The 18,703-nt window shown below is 41.2% G+C and overlaps 2 protein-coding genes and 1 long non-coding RNA gene across 3 annotated transcripts in view; 1 reads left to right on the top strand and 2 right to left on the bottom strand.

The window, feature by feature from the left end:
- Window positions 1–18,703, top strand: part of LOC148156467 (uncharacterized) — a 261,721-nt gene that overhangs the window by 58,589 nt on the left and 184,429 nt on the right. The gene's annotated exons all lie outside the window — the stretch shown is intronic.
- Window positions 1–18,703, bottom strand: part of LOC148156473 (uncharacterized) — a 41,245-nt gene that overhangs the window by 4,468 nt on the left and 18,074 nt on the right. The window lies entirely within an intron of this gene.
- The window catches only part of LOC148156474 (uncharacterized), a 69,700-nt gene that overhangs the window by 41,705 nt on the left and 9,292 nt on the right, over window positions 1–18,703 (bottom strand). The gene's annotated exons all lie outside the window — the stretch shown is intronic.

Genomic DNA, 18,703 nt, shown 5'->3' with positions numbered 1-18,703 from the left:
GAATTAGAATCATCGTGTTGTTCTCAGAACTACAGCCTCTGTGTATTTGGATGAGAGGAAAAAATATAGTTGAGATTTTAGGAGTGTTTGAGACCCAACTAGTCACCTGTACTAATTGAATCAGCGCCTCCTGAATAGGACTTTTTAAATGAGAACAGAAAACGCAAAGGAGGAGGTGGCGTAGCATATCTTTATAGGAAATACCTGATCTCCAAGCAAATAATTTTGAATAATTATGACTCTTGAATATCTTGGATTTGAAGTAAAAATCCATAAGCGAGCCATGATGCTAATTCTGTACAAACCTCCAAACAATGTGAATCATTTCTTCACTGACTTTAATGAACTTTTATTTGTTACAGCTACACTCTTAGAAATGGCTGTAAATTTACGGTGGAATTCCAGCAGTAACATACTGTTATTCCGAAATACGGTAGGATATTGTCAATTTGATGTCTTCTTCTGTTGTCACAATCAAGACTGATGACTGGCAGTAAACTACAGTAAAATAATTGTACAATACATTTTTGTTCCTAGGAAAGACATTTTACTTGTATTTGCATCTTAGAGAACCAGCATTTAAAGACAATATTAAGCAGAAAGAAAAAAAATACTTTCCATAATAAATCTTTTAGGAAATGAATCGAAATCTGGTTCATGTGCTTCATCCTACATCCAAAGGCCACAAGAAGAATCCAAAACAGCTCATGTCAAACTGTGGACCATGTTCTCAGATATGTGCAGGTATGTGGTTATTCTAATGATCCTACTTTGTAGAAGCACTTTGTTTGATTTTGATTTTGTTTTTTAGTCGCTTCATTGGGATTAACACAGAAAGGGGCACAAAAGCCGGACATGGGAAGATGGTATCCAAAAAGACAGGAAAGACCATTCAAAAGAAAAAGCAGACAGTGAATGTGTAGGTTTCCACCCTCATCAAAAATTTGATGGACTTGGAGTGGCATCTCATTCAGGTTAGGTATTAATGTTCTTTGCAGTACCTTACTCATAATGTGAATGCAGTAGTAAAACTAAATTTACAGTAAAAATACTGGAACCTATAGACACCAGTATTTGAAGGTATATTTACTTTCACCACGATATTTTACGATGGCCGACAAGTACAAACACCTAGCAAACACAAGAAAAACGCATGCAATAAAAAAGAGATCCAAACAACCGAGCAGAAATGTGAGATTTGTACATTTACATTCTCGCCTACAAACATTGTTTAAATCATGTTGTGTCACGGCTGCTAAGAAACATAACGCCGAGGTGGAGGCTAGGCAGCTAGCTGAAGGCTACAGCTTCTCTCTGCAATGCTCTGCCTTCGCAGGACCCCACTTCCGTAGACCGGGTCGTTTCTCAAGCCCATCAAAGAAAAAGCTTGAAAGGATGCAGACCCTGAATTCGGACACAAAGCTCTAGTTGTATGGAACACTTATTTTTATATATTTTTTTGCATCTCTTTTTGTTTGGATCTTTTCTTTGTATTTGTTTTTATCGTGTTTGCTGTGCGTTTGCACCTGTCGGCCACCGTAGTATTTTAACGATTCTGTATTTTAGTTCTGCTGGGGTCCATGTGGTTATGTGTATTTGTTATAAGTTGCATTGGGATCACTGTTATGTGTAGAGTATACTCTAGTACAGTGGTCTCCAACCTTTTTATTACCGTGGACCGGTCAAGACTTAGGAATTTTGTTGCGGCCCGGGGAAGGGATGGTGGGTGGGGGTCAGATAAGGCTTCTGCATGTTGATGTTCCCGCTACAGCCTGAATATTCCCAATTTGGGTTGTCTTGGTCCTTTTTATCGCAGTCTGTGGGGTTTTCCCTGACTGGGAACGAGAATACAACCTATTGAATGTGAGAGGTAGCCAATCAGAAAGCGCGGTGACGTAGGAACACCGGGGAATCCCAAACAGCTGATATATCGAGCAACTGTGAGTCCGGTGGATATCAGAGATATGTGGAAATGTTTATTATTATATGTAAAGGTCATTATTATATATGTTTATGTTTATTCAGTTAAAAATGTTAACTATGAAAAAACATGGTCTCCTCCAAATCATAGTGCAGCAAATAGAGCAGCTGCTCCCGCTGTCTTTTATCTACCGCCTTTTCTTTTTGTTACGTCTTTTATCTCTTAAAATGAGTCCATAAACTATCACTTCTACATCATCATCCGTGTTTGTTTATTCTAAATTCCCGCTATGTTGGGGGTTTTACTGGATTATCCTCTGGAATCGGGATTTTCGTTACTGGAATCGGTTCGTGTTGCTCCTGCCTTGGACACACGAACCGATCGAACCTGTTGTACTTTTATCAGCTCTGTGGTCACAGAGGTTTGGAGAATCGGCCGACAATCCTTAAATCTTGCCGTCTAAACCAGACTTGAGACTCACAAGCTCTACTCATCTCCTCTGGACCACTGCCCAAACGCTCTCTGACTCTGGTCGCTATGGTAACGTTTATATAACCATTCAAAATAAGATAAAAATGTATGGAAGAGGATTAGGGCCACTGGGGAAAAAAATAAAACGACTTTAATCTCAGAACCCTGAGGTTAAAGTCAGAACTGTTTTTATTTATTTTTTTCAGTGGCCCTAATCCTCTTCTGTACAGATGCGCCACAAAAACGAACATTTTACTTTCGTGAAAATTTTAACTCACAATAATGACTAACGGGAGCCCCGAGCTTGTTTCTCTGCAGCGAGTCGGTCCCATCTGGGAGTGATGGGAGACAATGACACCCGAAGTGTTGCTTATATCCACAGCCTGCTTGGTCTCTACGTGGTGAAGCAGTTTGAAGCTTCATTGCCTCATTAGCAGCCCGTCGCCGCATGTTACACAGAGCGGGCCTGTAATGTGGGACTCGCCTGCCGGTCCGGGATGAATCCATTCTCCTGTCTCTTCTCTGGGCCTTTTCTACGGTGGCCGACAGGTGCAAATGTGCAGCAACAGAGAAAACATGCAAACAAAAAAAAAAGATGCGCACAAATGAAATGCAGCAAACATGAAAATAGACGCAAACAAAGAAGAGAGACGCAAACAAAAAAGAATGTAACCACAAATGAAATGCAGCAAACAAAAGAAAAGATGCAAACAAAACGTGCTGAAAACGGAAGTGCTCCAGACCACTAGAGGGAGTCGAACAAAAAACAGCTGTGTCCAAATTCTTCTTCTTCTTCTTTTTTTATGGCGGTTGGCAAACAACTTTTAGGTGCATTACCGCCACCTTCCAGGTTGGAGTATGGGTCAGAAGCTTATAATCTTCCCATAACACCCGTTGTAGAAGCCATTTATCCTTTCTGGTGTTTATCGCCACCAGGGGGCGTATTTTATTTTGAGTTCTGAGTGTCTGATGGGGGATGGGTTATTTAAGGTCAATCATGATTCTGTTCAGGTGTTGTTAATAGGTAGAGGCAAACAGTTTTCTACTGTGCTTGGTTTTGGATGTATGTCGAATTTATGTGGATCTTAAGGAAACCAGTAAGACAATGGACATTGTACTGTAAATAAATGACTTAACTTTATATCAAACGGAAGATCGGCATGCTGAATCTTAATTGAGCGCACGTAAAACCAACGCCTTTCAACAACAACCACCAGTAGCCTAAAATATAGGATTTTAGCCGCTACATTTAGGTAGAAAACTGCCTCGTTCGGAAGATCCACGGATCCTGCTGCATTGGGATTCCACGAAGCCATAAAGTAAAGACACAGAACCAGGCTATTGGAGCCGCCGGACAAGTAACGCCGCACAGAACCAGGCTATTGGAGCCGCTGGACAGTGGCCGTCGTAACCAGGACCGCAGAGGGACAAACGGGACACCTGACGTCGGAACCGGACCCGCAGAGGAACGATCGGGACACCTGTCGTCGGAACCAGAACCGGAGCCGCACGGGAGCGATCCACACCGCACGCTTGGGAACAGAGCTGTATGGATCGAGCTATTGGAGCTACTGAGATTCGTTGCAGCGGACATCGGGACGAAGATCATCAATGCCGGCCAACGCATCATTGGGGTATGTGAGTCAGCGCTGATATCTATGAATGGCCATTATTATTATGTGTGCGCACACATAGGTTCAAACTTAAATCCAATGCATTGGTAGCAGACTGAAGACTGCTTAAAGCAAAGAGAGCTCTCTATAAATAAACAATCTACAATTTGCAAATAAATAAATAAACTTATAAACTGTCTGCTATTCTTATAAACTGTCGGCCATTATGGCAGAAGAGGAAAACGTTGATCTGGATCAGGAGGGTACAAATAACATTGTGGGTCAAGAGGCAAATCCTCAATGGGAGTCTGAAAAAAGACAGGTGAAATTAACAGCCAAGGCTTTGTTGGTGAAAATCAGTAACTTAGAAAGTGAAAGAAAAACAAAGTTAAATAAGCTCACAAAGTTAAGACAAACTATTACAGTGTTGAAAAATGACAAAGGGTGTGTGAATGACATTAAGGGAGAATTTAAAAGGTTTTTGGGTTTGTCTGAAGAAACGCAAAAGGTACACCAGGTTTTGTTGGGTTTATTGCCTGTGGATGAAGCACAGAAGCATGATGTATGGTTTCAAGCTAAAATGTTGAATGTTCATGATTTTGTTGCTGCTACTCATAAATGGTTGACTGAGGCACAAGGTTGCTCAACTGGTGTGCCTGATGATATGAAAGAAAATGAGAGTAAAAATAATAAGGAAGCTGAACCAAATGCTGTCAGTGGTGGCATGATGGAGGAGGAGCTGCAGATTGAACCTCATGACAGCATTTCAAATGTTTCTGTAAGATCTTCTAGAAAAACTGGGAGTCAAAGGGGTTCTTCTGTAACAACCAGCAGATCGTCAACGCTTTCTGAACAAATGAAAGCAGAAGCAGAAAGGGCTGCACTCCTGGCATGTGCAGCTGCTTTAAAGGAGAAGCACGCATTGGAGGAACAGAAAAGAAAGGAACAACTTGAGATGGACACTAAAATAGCTGCTGCTAATGCCAAGCTAATGGTGCTAGAGGGCTGCACTAAAGGCAGCATTACATCCAACCATTCTGATGGAATGGATTCATATGTTAGAAAAGGTGCTAGACCCAAGATCAAACCGACTTTACTCCTTCCTCAAGCTTCACAATTAGTTACAAAACCTGCAAAGAAGCTTCAACAAGATGTTGGACTCGAGGTCGGGTCAGATCTAAACACAGCCTATGAAAAGCATGTTCCACCTGAGGTGGACAACACTGTTTTCAATACTTTGGTGTCACAAACAGCTCCCTCTGTTGTTCAAACTTCTAAAGCTTCTATTTTATCCGATCCCAATGTTACCACTCAAAAAAGTCTGCTTCCATCAAATCAAAATCAACCTGCTGGAGATCTCTACAACGTGTTGAAACAACAGAATGACATAACGGCTCTTCTGGTTCAAATGCAATCAAGCCAGTTGCTGCCACATCGAGAAATTCCCATCTATGATGGAGATCCTTTGCAGTTCAACTCATTTATGAAAGCCTTTGAACGTTGTGTGGAAGCAAAGACCAGTTCTAAAGGAGACTGTTTGTACTACCTTGAACAGTACACTAGAGGGCAACCAAGAGACCTCATACGCAGCTGCTTTCACATGACTGCAGAAAGAGGATATGCTGTAGCCAAGCAACTCCTCAAAGAACATTTTGGCAATGAATTTAATATTACTGCAGCCTACATGGAGAAGGTCACTGCTTGGCCCAACATTAAAGGTGAAGATGCAAAAGCATTAAAGGCGTTTGGACTGTTCCTTCGTGAATGCTGCAATGCAATGGAGGAACTGCAGTATTTGGATGAGTTAAGCATGCCAGCTAACATGAAAATCTTGGTTCAAAAGTTTCCTTTTAAACTAAGAGAAAAATGGAGAACAAAAGCAAATGAGATTTTTGAGAGAACAAGTCAAAGAGCATGTTTCAGAGATATTGTTGCCTTTATTGAACACCAGATTAGAATAATCTCAGATCCAGTTTTTGGAGATATACAGGCTTTGCAACCTGCTAGGGGGATCATAAGACCTAGCAAACCTCAAATAAAGTCACAGTTTAAAAGAAACAGTTTTGTCACCCATGTTTCTGTTAATGATGACGGTAACATGCCTTCTCTCAAAAATGAAGTAACTGTTGTTGACAAATCAAATTATTTATCCTGTCTGTATTGTACACAGGATGGACATGTATTGGAACAGTGTTGGCAATTAGAAAAGAGGTCACACAGGGAAAAACTAGACTTTCTAAAAGATAAAGGTTTGTGTTTTGGTTGTTTGAATACAGGACATTTAAGCAAGAACTGTGTTAAACGCATAACGTGCAAACACTGTAACCAAAAGCATCCCAGCTTTTTGCACATTGGACAGAAGGAAAGACTCCATCAGAAGGAGTTGGATCAGGCAGCAAAGGGCTGTAAAACCTCCTCTACTTGTGGTCATACTGGGGCTGGCCACCATAGAGGGATTCTTCCTATCCTGCCTGTGAAAGTGAAAAGTTCAAAGGGAACTAATATCATTAAAACATACGTTTTTCTGGATCCTGGGAGCACCGATACATTCTGCTCTGAAAGACTTCTTAATGAACTTGATATTCAAGGTCGAAAGACTCAGATTCATCTCCGGACAATGTGTCAGAGTAAAACAATGACAACTTCAATCATTAAAGGGCTGGAGATTTCAGAAATAAATGGAAGCCATTTCTATCAGCTTCCCATTGTGTTTACACAAAGGGAAATGCCAGTCTCCACCAACAACAACATCATCAGTGAGGAAGAACTGTCTAAATGGTCATACTTAAAGGACATCAACTTTCCTCGCATACATGCTGGTGTAGATCTACTGGTGGGAACCAATGCATCTAAACTAATGGAACCTTGGGAGGTGGTTAATAGTCAGGGTGAAGGGCCCTATGCAATCAGAAGTCTCCTAGGATGGGTTGTAAATGCTTCAGCAGAAGATTACAATGATTTTGAAAATGATTACCCTTCAGTTCATGTCAACAGAACTACAGTTGATAAAATTGAAGAGCTTCTGATCAGTCAATACAACTATGACTTTATTGAAAAGTCCTTTACAGAACAAGAGGAAATGTCAAGAGAGGAACAAAAGTTCCTAGACATAATGGATCGCTCTGCACAAGTGGAGAATGGACATTACAAACTGAAACTGCCTTTCAAAAGGGAAGAACTCTTCATGCCAAACAACATTTCTGTTGCCCTGCGGCGCATACATGGGTTGAAAAGAAAATTTAAGAACAAAGGTTTCCATAAAGAGTACACAAACTTCATGACTAATGCCATTGATAGTGGACATGCAGAAAGGGTTCCACAGCATCAGCTGACAACAGCAAAAGGCAAGGTGTGGTATATACCCCATCATGGTGTATACCATCCACAAAAACATAAGCTGCGTGTACAACCCCTGGCAAAAAGTATGGAATCACCAGTGTTGGATGAGCAGTCATTCAGACATTTCATGCTGTAAAACAAACTCTGATCAAAAACATGACACAATATTAAGGTCATTCCAAAGTGCAACTTGTTGGCTTTCAGGAACACTCAAAGAAATGAAGAGAAAACATTGTGGAAGTCAGTGAATGATACTTTTATTGACCAAACACAGGGAAATAAATATGGAATCACTCAATTCTGAGGAAAAAAGTATGGAATCATGAAAAACACATAAACAAAAGACCATTCAAAATACATCACTAGTATTTAGTTGCACCATCTTTGGCTTTTATAACAGCTTTTAGTCTCTGAGGCATGGACTTGATGAGGGACAAACAGTATTTGGTGCCTACTCTCTTTGATAGCAGTTGCCAGATCAGCTTTGCAGGTTGGAGCCTTCTTGTGGAACATTTTTTTCAATCTCCACCACAGGTTTTCTATTGGGTTGAGATCTGGACTATTTGCAGGCCATGACATCGACTGAATGTGTCTTTCTTCAAGGAATGCCTTCACTGTTTTTGCCCTATGGCACGATGCATTGTCATCTTGGAAAATCATTTCATCATCTCCAAACATCTGTTCAATTGAAGGGATGAGAAAACTGTCCAAAATGTCAATGTAAACTTGTGCATTGATAGAATTAACCACAGTCATCTCCCCAGTGCCTTTGCCTGACATGCAGCCCCATATCATCAAGGACTGTGGAAATTTGGTTGTTTTCTTCAGGCAGGCCTCTTCATAAATCTCACTGGAACGGCACCAAACAAAAGTTCCAGCATCATCACCTTGTCCATTGCAGATTCTTGACTCATCACTGAAGACAACTTTCATCCAGTCATCCACAGTCCATGATTGCCTCTCCTTAGCCCATCGGAATCTTGTTCTTTTATGGTTAGGTGTCAATGCTGGTTTTCATTTAGCTTTCCTGTATTGAAATCCCACCTCCTTTAGGCGATTTCTTACGGTTCGGTCACATACATTGACTCCAGCTTCCTCCCATTTATGCTTCATCTGTTTAGTTGTACTTTTTTGGTTTTCAAGACAAATGACCTTTAGTTGTTTGTCTTGACGCTTTAATGTCTTTCTTGGTCTACCAGTACGCTTGGCTTTAACAACCATTCCATGCTGTTTGTGTTTGGACCATATCTTGGATACAGCTGACTGTGAACAGCCCACATCTTTAGCAACCATGCGTGACGGGTTACCTTCTTCAAGAAGTTTCACAATCCTCTCTTTTGTTTCAAGGGACATTTCTCTTGTTGGAGTCATGGTTCTCGCCACTCCACTTCGTCCAGCAGCCCTCCAAGGTGTCATGACTGCAGGTGTTTTGAACTGCACACTAACGGGCACATCTAATCTGGGGCCAGGTGTCCATTTAGGGAAAGGAAATAGACTGGGTGTGTCCTTTTTTCTACCTCCAATTTGAGTGATTCCATACTTTTTTCCTCAGAATTGAGTGATTCCATATTTATTTCCCTGTGTTTGGTCAATAAAAGTATCATTCACTGACTTCCACAATGTTTTCTCTTCATTTCTTTGAGTGTTCCTGAAAGCCAACAAGTTGCACTTTGGAATGACCTTAATATTGTATCATGTTTTTGATCCGAGTTTGTTTTACAGCATGAAATGTCTGAATGACTGCTCATCCAAGACTGGTGATTCCATACTTTTTGCCAGGGGTTGTAGTGTTTGATTGTGGAGCAGAGTATAAAGGGGTCTCTCTTAACAGTCAGCTTTTACAGGGCCCTAATCTAACTAGCTCATTAGTGGGGGTTCTAGTGAGGTTTCGGCAGGAACATGTGGCATTAATGGCAGACATAAAATCCATGTTCCACCAGGTTAAGGTGGCTGAGGAGCATGTGGACTTTCTACGTTTCATGTGGTGGCCTCAAGGTAATCTAGAACAAGACCTTGAGGAATACCGTATGACTGTCCACTTATTTGGTGCAGTCTCCTCACCGAGCTGTGCTTGCTATGCTCTCAGAAAGACTGCTGAGGATAATCAGTCCAACTTCTCAGCAGATGTTGTACTAACAGTCAACAAAAACTTTTACATGGATGACCTCTTAAAAAGTCTGCCATCATAGGAAAGTGCAGTTACCATGGCCGAAGATCTAATAGCTATTTGCAGCAGAGGAGGGTTTACGCTAACCCAATGGATTAGCAACAGCCGAGAAGTGCTCCAATGTATCCCAGGAGAGCTCAGGTCCCAGACTCTTTGAGTTGAATCTGGACAGTGATGAGCTACCGCTAGACAGAGCACTAGGTTTACAATGGTGCACAGAAACAGACAGTTTTAAGTTCAAGCTGAAGGTCAAAGAAAAGCCTTCCACTAAAAGAGGTATGTTGTCCACCATCAGCTCCATTTATGACCCGCTAGGATTCCTAGCACCTCTCATTCTTCCTGCCAAACTGCTGTTACAAGAGTTATGCAGGATGAAGTGTGGCTGGGATGATCCTATCTGTTCCCCATTCTCTGCCTCTCAAACATCTCATAATATTACTTTTTTTTTTTTTTTAACTTTTTTCCACTATTTTATCTATATGTATTTTCCATGTGAGTTTTTTTTATCAAATCACATACCCAAATATTTAATTTGAGCTTCCCTTTCTATGACATTCTCATACAATTTAAGATTCACATTATTATTAAGCTTCCTATTTGTAAAAACAACAAATTTATATTTGGATGTTGAGAATCTAAATCCCCATTCTAAAGCCCAATGTTCTACCCTATTTAAGGCTTCCTGTATTTTCCTGTTTATAAATTCTGTTTTTCCCCTCTTCCAAATAATGCCATCATCTGCAAATAATGAAACACCAAAAGATTTATCTATGCTATTAAAAATATCAATCATTATAATAAATAGCATAAGACTTATAATACTGCCTTGGGGAGTACCATTTTCAACTTGATATTTTGAACTTATTTCCCCACCTATTTTTACTCTAATAGTTCTTTCAGTTAAGAAATTTTTAATCCACCTATATATTTTACCCCTTATACCTATTTGTTTAATTTTAATCAACAGCCCTTCTTTCCACAGCATGTCATAAGCCTTTTCCACATCCAAGAAGACTGCTATCACACTCTTTTTATTAATCTGGGCCCATCTAATTTCATGTTCTAGACATAATGCTGGATCAATTGTACTTCTGCCTTTTCTAAATCCAAATTGATAAGTTTTAATCTTCTCCTTAGACTCTAAAAAATAAATTAATCTGTTATTTACAATTTTTTCCATAATTTTACCCATCAAGCTGTGTCCAAATTTAGGGTCTGCTTCCTTTAAAATGGGTGTTCAGAAAAGCAGCAATGGCGACAAAATAATTTTTGCTGTATTACACTTAAAATTACACAAAATGATTTTTTACAATGTTTTTGGGCAAGAATGTAGATGTATAGATCTCGAATATCTGCTCGGTTCATCACTAAATCACTTAATTACAATATTGCTCCGACGTTTTCGGACCTGTCTGCTCCCGCTGCATTAACAGCCAGCTCCCCTCGCCTGCTGTCAGCTGGCCAGGCGCTCCAGGTTCGGCACACCGAGAGAGAACGCATGTCTCCTGGCAAATTGTTTTAAAAACTCCCAATAGTGTTCCCCTATGAGTGGAGGTGAAACACAGATATTATAATAGCTGTTATTTTTTTTGGCTCACTAAAGTATTTAATTTATTCCTGAGCAAATGGGTTTGACTGATTAAAGCTAAGCCTTGCTGCATTTCATTTGTTTGCGTCTCTCTTTTTTGTTTGCTGCATTTTATTTGCTTTTTGTTTGTGTCTATTTTTATGTTTGCTGCATTTCATTTATGCGCGGGCCTTTTTTTTGTTTGCATGTTTTCTCTGTTGCTGCGCATTTGCACCTGTCGGCCACCATAAAATTCAGAGTCAAGGCAAGATATTATACTGGATATAATTCCCTCAATTTTTAGGATTAAAAATCATGGTTCTAAGGTTAAATTAGTTTGGATTCCAGCCCACTTTGGTGCGGTAGGAAATGAGTTGGCTGATAGTTTTGCTAAGAGTGCTTCAAAAAAAGAATATTGTTGATTTAAATATTAAAATGAGTTAAGAAAATAAGAGTATATCAAACGAAAATGGTAAGAACAGTGGGATAGAGGAGACAAAGCGAGGTTTTATTATAGTATCCAAAAAAAAGTTGGGAAATTTAGAAAATGTAACATGAATAAAAAGGAAGAAGATATTATATCTAGAATAAAATTTGGACGTACAGGATTAAATGGTACTCTTAAAATAATTAATAAACATAATACAGGTTGTTATTATTGTGGAAAATTAGAAACAGTACAACATATTTTCCTAGAATGCAACAAATATGTACGGGAAAGAGAGGTATTACTCAGAGTTGAGTAGGAATAAAAATGAGCTTGATATTAGAGAACTGTTTCAGAGATCGTCAGGGGATGTAGTCTTTTGTAGTATTTTTAATTTTCTTAGAAGAACTGGTGTTATGAGGAGATTATAAGCGTCTGACCCATACTCCAACCTGGAAGGTGGCGGTAATGCACCTAAAAGTTGTTTGCCAACCACCATAAAAAAAAAAGGAGAGCAGATCCCAGGATGACTCTTACAGATGTATGTTTTCTTGACATTGATCTCGAGGTGGTTTAGAATTATTTCTGATTCCTCAAGTTGATTGTTTCAGGTAACATACTTCTAGAGAGTGACGTACAGAGCGTTGTTGACCAGTTTCACTTAGAGAAGGTAAAGACAGTTTCTCATTATCTGGTTGCTTAAGGTGATTGTCTAATTAGATCTCTTTTGTGTGTAGGTTGGCCTGCTACTGTTTCAGTTTTAATTTTTTGTTTCAGTTTTTGATTTTGTTTCAGTTTCAGCTTTGTTTTAGTTTACTTATTTTTGGAAAGTTCTTGATTAAAAGAACCTTCTTTTTTAGTTTTGTTTAGGGAAAGGGAGTTTCTATTGTAGCCCTCTGGCTTGTTTTAAACAGGGACCTATGCTGTCCCTGAGTCCCAAGCTGTTTTTATTTAGATTGAGGAGACTGGAATGGGGAGTTTTTCTTTTCTTTGCTGTATTCACCAGGGATTTTTGTGTGTGTTTTTGTTGGTGAACACTTAGGTGCATTTAGCTGTATTTGTGTTTTCTTTATTATTCCTCCCCCAAGCAGTCTAATTCTATCTAGTTGAGTTTTAATTATTTTTCAGCTTGAAGGATCCCAGGGCCAGCATAGATTCCCACTTTTAGTGTTGTCACTTTGTGTAATAAAATAAATCGTGACTATTCTTGCTGATGAAACATTTGTGAATTCAATAAACTGTTTGTAATCTGCAGCAGTGCCTCTGTCAATTTTTACAAACTTATTTATGGTCTGGTAAAGAGAGGATCTAAGGCTCTATACCCATAGCAAAAGCTGTACCCAAGGTCACAATATAATATAATACACGTTAAGTCAGGGATGTCCAAAGTTGGTCCTCGAGGGCCGGAGTCCTGCATGTTTTAGTTCTCTCCCTTGTGGTAGTGACAACCTTTTCAGCAGGTCAATGTTCCTTTTGGGCCTCTAACGAGCCATCATTTGATGCAGGTGCGTTAAACCAGGGAGAGAACTAAAACATGCAGGACGCCGGCCCTCCAGGACCGACTTTGGACACCCCTGTGTTAAGTGGCCAGTATGATCAGGTGTTACGTGACCATTGCTCACACTGACATTACACTTTAAACAACAAGAAAAAAGGCTCATTTTGCTGCCGTTTCATTTCCTTGTGATGAAATACAACATTGTGGCTAGAGTAGCTAAGGTTTTAGACAAAGTTAGCAGTAAAATATTAGATGTGTGACTATTCCAGAATTAAAACGACTTGACCAAAAAGATTTGGTTCTATTTATTAAAGTAAACTGACAACAAGATGTTATAAACCAGGGGTCCCCAAACTTTTTCCTGCAAGGGCCACATGACTGTTCCCTCTTCTGGTCGGGGGCGGTCTTAGTTTTTCGAGAAAGAAACCTTAGAAAAGTTTTGTTGACGGGGGGGGGATTGGATTACTGCCGACGACATATTCACGTTTGTAGATAGATTTTTACCCAGAATGCAAATGGAAAAAAACCGTGAGTGAAACGGTGACTGGTACTGACTAGTATATATTCCATTGAGGGAAAGTTAGTTTCATATCTGCTCAAGAACCCCCTGGTGGTTGAAGAAAAATCCACATATATGGAAAAAAAAAACGCTGAATGCTCTCTGGTATTGTTCAGGGGGCTGGACCAAATGAGGAGGCGGGCCAGATCCGGTATTGTTCAGGGGGCCAGACCAAATGAGGGGCCCGCAGGCCGTAGCTTGGGGACCCCTGTTATAAACAAACGATGTTCATGGCAACATTCACAATAGGCCATTTACCTCATTCAATCAGAGTTTCTGGCTGCTGCCTGTACCAGGGGTGCCCAAAGTCAGTCAAGGGCCAGCATCCTGCATGTTTTAGTTCTCTCCGTAGTTTAGCACATCTGGATCCAATGATGGCTCATTAGAAGGCCTAAGCAGAACTCTGACTTGCTGAGGAGGTTACTATCACTAGGGAGAGAACTAAAACATGTAGGATGCCGACCCTCGAGGACCGACTTTGGGCACCCCTGCTGTAAGCACTCTGAGCTGTTCAGAGGGGGGAGGAGGGAGAAAGCACTGTGCTGTGGTGCGCCTTCAAAATAAAAGGACGTGAGCGGAAAATTTCAAAATCAAATATTTTTCGCAACTGCAGTGAACTTATTGGGTGGGGCAAATGTGCCTATCTCCATTATTGGGGGGGGGGACACATCCTGGTTCCTATGCCTATGGCTCCCACTGGCTCAGGTTATAACAGGAAATGAGATCAGCAACCATAACTATGCAGATGATGTATTACATCTACATCACGATGTCACCAGGTGACTCTGAACCCATCCAATCACTGAACAGATGCTTGGAACAGATAAATGTGTGGATGTGCCAAAACTTTCTCCAGCTGAACAGAAACAAAACTGAAGTTACTTTTTTTGACCCAAAGCATAAATGGTACGCTGCCACTTTAAGGCCAATTTCAGCTGCTGCATATAAGCAAGCCTTCACCTGTCATGAGGCTGCTTGCGTCTTGACGTCAACTCAATCTGCTTCCTTTGTTTGCACCTTTCTGAGTAAGCGTGGCTGTTTTGTTTGTCAGCTTTAATAGACCAGTTAGCATTAATAACTACTGTTTAGCCTCCTTTGCTGCACCTCCAATATCTGGACCGATCTGTCCATTCATTTGTTTGCTGACAGGAAGGAAAGGGCTTAGCGTGGCTAGGTAACATCCATTCATCCATTTTCTTCCGCTTATCCGGGGTCGGGTCGTGGGGGCAGCAGCTTCAGAAGGGAGGCCCAGACTTCCCTCTCCCCAGCCACTTCTTCCAGCTCCTCCGGGGGAAACCCCAAGGCGTTCCCAGGTCAGCCGAGAGACATAGTCCCTCCAGCGTGTCCTGGGTCTTCCCTGGGGCCTCCTCCCGGTGGGTCTTGCCCGGAACACCTCACCAGGGAGGCGTCCAGGAGGCATCCTTACCAGATGCCCGAGCCACCTCGACTGGCTCCTCTTGACGTGGAGGAGCAGCGGCTCTACTCTGAGTCCCTCCCGGATGACCGAGCTTCTCACCCCATCTCTAAAGGAGAGCCCAGCCACCCTACGGAGGAAACCCATTTCGGCCGCTTGTATCCGGGACCTCGTTCTTTCGGTCATGACCCAAAGCTCATGACCATAGATGAGGGTGGGATCGTAGATCGACCGGTAAATCGAGAGCTTCGCTTTTTGACTCGGCTCTCTCCTCACCACGACGGATCGGTACAGCGCCAGTTTCACTGCAGATGCTGCCCCAATCCGCCTGTCGATCTCCCGCTCCCCTCTTCCCCCATTCGTGAACAAGATCCCCAGATACTTAAACTCCACTTGAGGCAGGACAACCCCCCTGACACGGAGAAGGCACTCTACCCTTTTCCGGCTCAAGACCATGGCCTCGGATTTGGAGGCACTGAGCCTCATCCCGGCCGCGAACCGCTCCAGCGAGAGCTGCAGATCACGATCTGAATAGGTAACATTTACCCCATGTAAACAAAACCTTCACATAGCATTTTCTTACAGTTGCACTGCATCTAGGCGGAATTGGGGATCTGGTTATTTGGCAGTGCAGTCATTTATCAGGTCACAGGTAAGCAGCTGCTGCAAGTTATGTTTTTGTTAGCAGTTGTATTAATAATTTGCTCTATTCTTTTTAGCCTTCTGATGACTCATCAGCATTGTACCTGGAGTGATACTCGCTGCTGTTTTGCCTACTTATAAATTGTTTTAAAAGACCAACCTGAACTTTCCCTGATGCCGGGAGCATTGATGGCAATACTAAGGGGATAAAGTGCAACATTGTAGTGCTATTGTACCACTGTTTTACTAGTATTGTTTCATTTTTTGTCTTTCTTTTAGGGACTGAGGCTTCTGTGGTGGCGGTGGTGACCCCTGGTGGTGGTGTCTTATGTGTTTTGTTGGAGCACCTTTTTCTTTCTTTGTTTGCTGTGTTTTTGTAGTGTCCAGGGTGGTCCCTTTTTCTGCACTGGATGTTGCCCCTTCCCTCACTACTTCCCCCTTTGGTAAGCCTCAGTTTCCTTTGAAATGTAAATATTTTATTATAATAAATCTTGTCAAATGTATTCACTGTTTTAACCAGTGACGTGCGGTCAGGGGAGGGAGGTGAGGGTAATCATGGAAAAATAATATATAATAATAAAATCATTTATATTGCTCTTTTCACCCTGTGGTTTGTAGCTTAACCAATTCTGATTAGTTTTTTCTTAAAAATTGCTGAATTTTTGCATTTTCCCATTCAAATACTCGGAAGCGAAGCCGGTGAGGCAGCAGCGAGCTGAGCCTCACCTGGGATTGCGCAACCTCTCGCTAACTGCACTGGCTGCCATTCTATGAGAGCATGCTCGTCCTGTCTGTACGCCAGCAATAAAATGGCTAAAAAGCATTTAATATATGGACTGATTTTCCATAATTTCGCTTATGTTTACTGTTTTTTGTCACCATCGTGTTTTGTGTGCCGAGGAGCGATCAGAAACGGCAGAAAACAGACTCCAGGGGAGGCAGGCAGTTCTCCTGCCTCATGGCAGGGGGCGCTCATGATCCCAGATTCTGCTTTTGTGACTGCACAACTGCAGAGTAAGACACAGTGAGCTAGCCACGGAGCTAGCCATACAGTAAATAAGTAAAGTAAAGCGATATATTTGTTTTCTTCTCTCTTCCGACGTCAACATGAAAGACTACATTTCTACAGTTAAACAGTTTTCTAAAGTGGATTTTCAATTGAAGCAGGAGATAATAACTAAAGGAAGACCAACACCGGACTGAAAGTTTTGCTTCGAGACAGTTTGATGATTCTCAGACGGAGTAGAAAAGTCATGCCGAGGATAGACTTGGCTTTGGATGAACGGATATTTTTGTGGAGAATTAGCGGTGCAAGGATTTCATTGATAAGTAAAGGTAAGACAGCAATAAGAGATTTTTGTTTCGTTTTTTTTAATGAAATGTGCGTTTTGTGGGCTACAGTTTATGTCTAAATAATTCAGTAAAGTAGAAGCAGTAGCTAATCTACCACAGCAATTATTTATTAATAAAACAGTAAGCCTAAAACGTACTACAACATACTAACATACGTAGATCCCTCACGGAGCGCTGAGTCGTACGTAAAAGCGTCCGCCATCTTCTATGTGGCAGCAGGGTGATCGGAGTCCTGTGCTGTGTGTACTTATTTCAACCGTTTTACGAAACAAACTGGATTCATCCTCATTACCTTCCCCAGGTAAGGATGAAAGATCAGAATTACTTGACTTTGCAGCCAGAAATTCGCTTCTAAACAACCGGAAAGTATTTCCTATGTAGCTTAATTGGCCCTAAATAACCGCTAATTGTTAGCATAGCAGCTAAAGTTTTCATACTGTTTTCTAATGAGAGAGAGCCGATATAAAACCGCTGTTAGAGGAGAAGTTCATTAAAAACCAGAGGATTTTGTGAGGAAAGATCAGTCAGGATCAGAGCTGGAGCTGCTGGCCCGCCCCATGAGGGGTCTATGTATTAATGTCTATGCATACTAAGGCCCCGTTTACATGACAACGATTTCGGGGGAAAACGGAAGAGTTTTGTAGTGTGCATTTACACGAAACCACCGAATGTTTTCTCTGACAACGGCACAGATTGAAAACGGGTTCCAGAGTGCGATGTTTCTGAAACGTACCGATGTCCGTTGTCGTGTAAACAGAGAAAACGGATCTTCCAGAGAATCCCCAGCTCATGCATAGTATGACGCAAAACATAGCTGCTTCTTACAATCCACAGAAGAAGAAGAAACTACTCACAATGCTGGTGTTACTGTTTCCCCATAGACATCAATACATAGACGCCTCATGGAGCGCTGAGTCATACATAACGTAATGCACGTAATGATCTGGTACAGTTAGTTAGTGGGGGATATTACTCATCACATAACTGTTTCTGTTACTGATGATGATTCAATCCTACCAGCATTTGAGCAATTTTTAAGTGAGCTGGTTCAATCTAGTGCAGAGCTGCCTTCAGAAAGTAACTTAGAGCTGGTTCTTCAGATAGTCAAGAATCCTAAAGGAGGTACAAAACGCAAGGCTGAAAAAACATTGGAATGTGAATTGATTCATAAGAAAAGGCGCCACCTGTACATTGTACAAAATACTGGTAATCAGTTGTGTTTTGCAATGTCTCGCACATGTCACTCATCCTGAATTTACAGATAATAATCGCTTGTACAGGCTAGACAGTGGCAGCAACAGGCAGGCTTATCTTAACATTACATTCAGCGACATTGCTAAGTTTGAAAACATTGTACAAAGAAAAATTGTGGTGTTTCATCAAACCTCAAAGAATGGGGCTTTGTCTGAATTTGAGACCGATTTTCAAAATCGTACAAATCTCTGCTTTCTCCTACTCCATCATAAACACTACTATGGAATTAAGAATCTCACAGGTTTTACCGGCTCTAAGTATATTTGCCAATTTTGTTACAACGGTTACAATAATGCTAACACTCACCACTGTCAGGGTTACTGCAGTGTTTGCTGCAGCGACAGCTGTACACATTTGCAGTACAATCCAGTACCTTGTAAAGATTGTAATAGAATCTGTCGAAACTCAACATGTTATGATAGACACAAAGAACCTCGCAACAGACCTCGTGCTGAAATGCTTGTGAGTGAATGTGAGA

The sequence above is a fragment of the Poecilia mexicana genome, unplaced genomic scaffold, assembly GCF_051168715.1.
Source record: "Poecilia mexicana isolate PSO_F unplaced genomic scaffold, ASM5116871v1 scaffold_11, whole genome shotgun sequence".
In the NCBI taxonomy this organism is placed as follows: Eukaryota; Metazoa; Chordata; class Actinopteri; order Cyprinodontiformes; family Poeciliidae; genus Poecilia; species Poecilia mexicana.
Note: the sequence above shows the minus strand (reverse complement) of the source record. Positions and strands in the feature narration are given on the sequence as shown.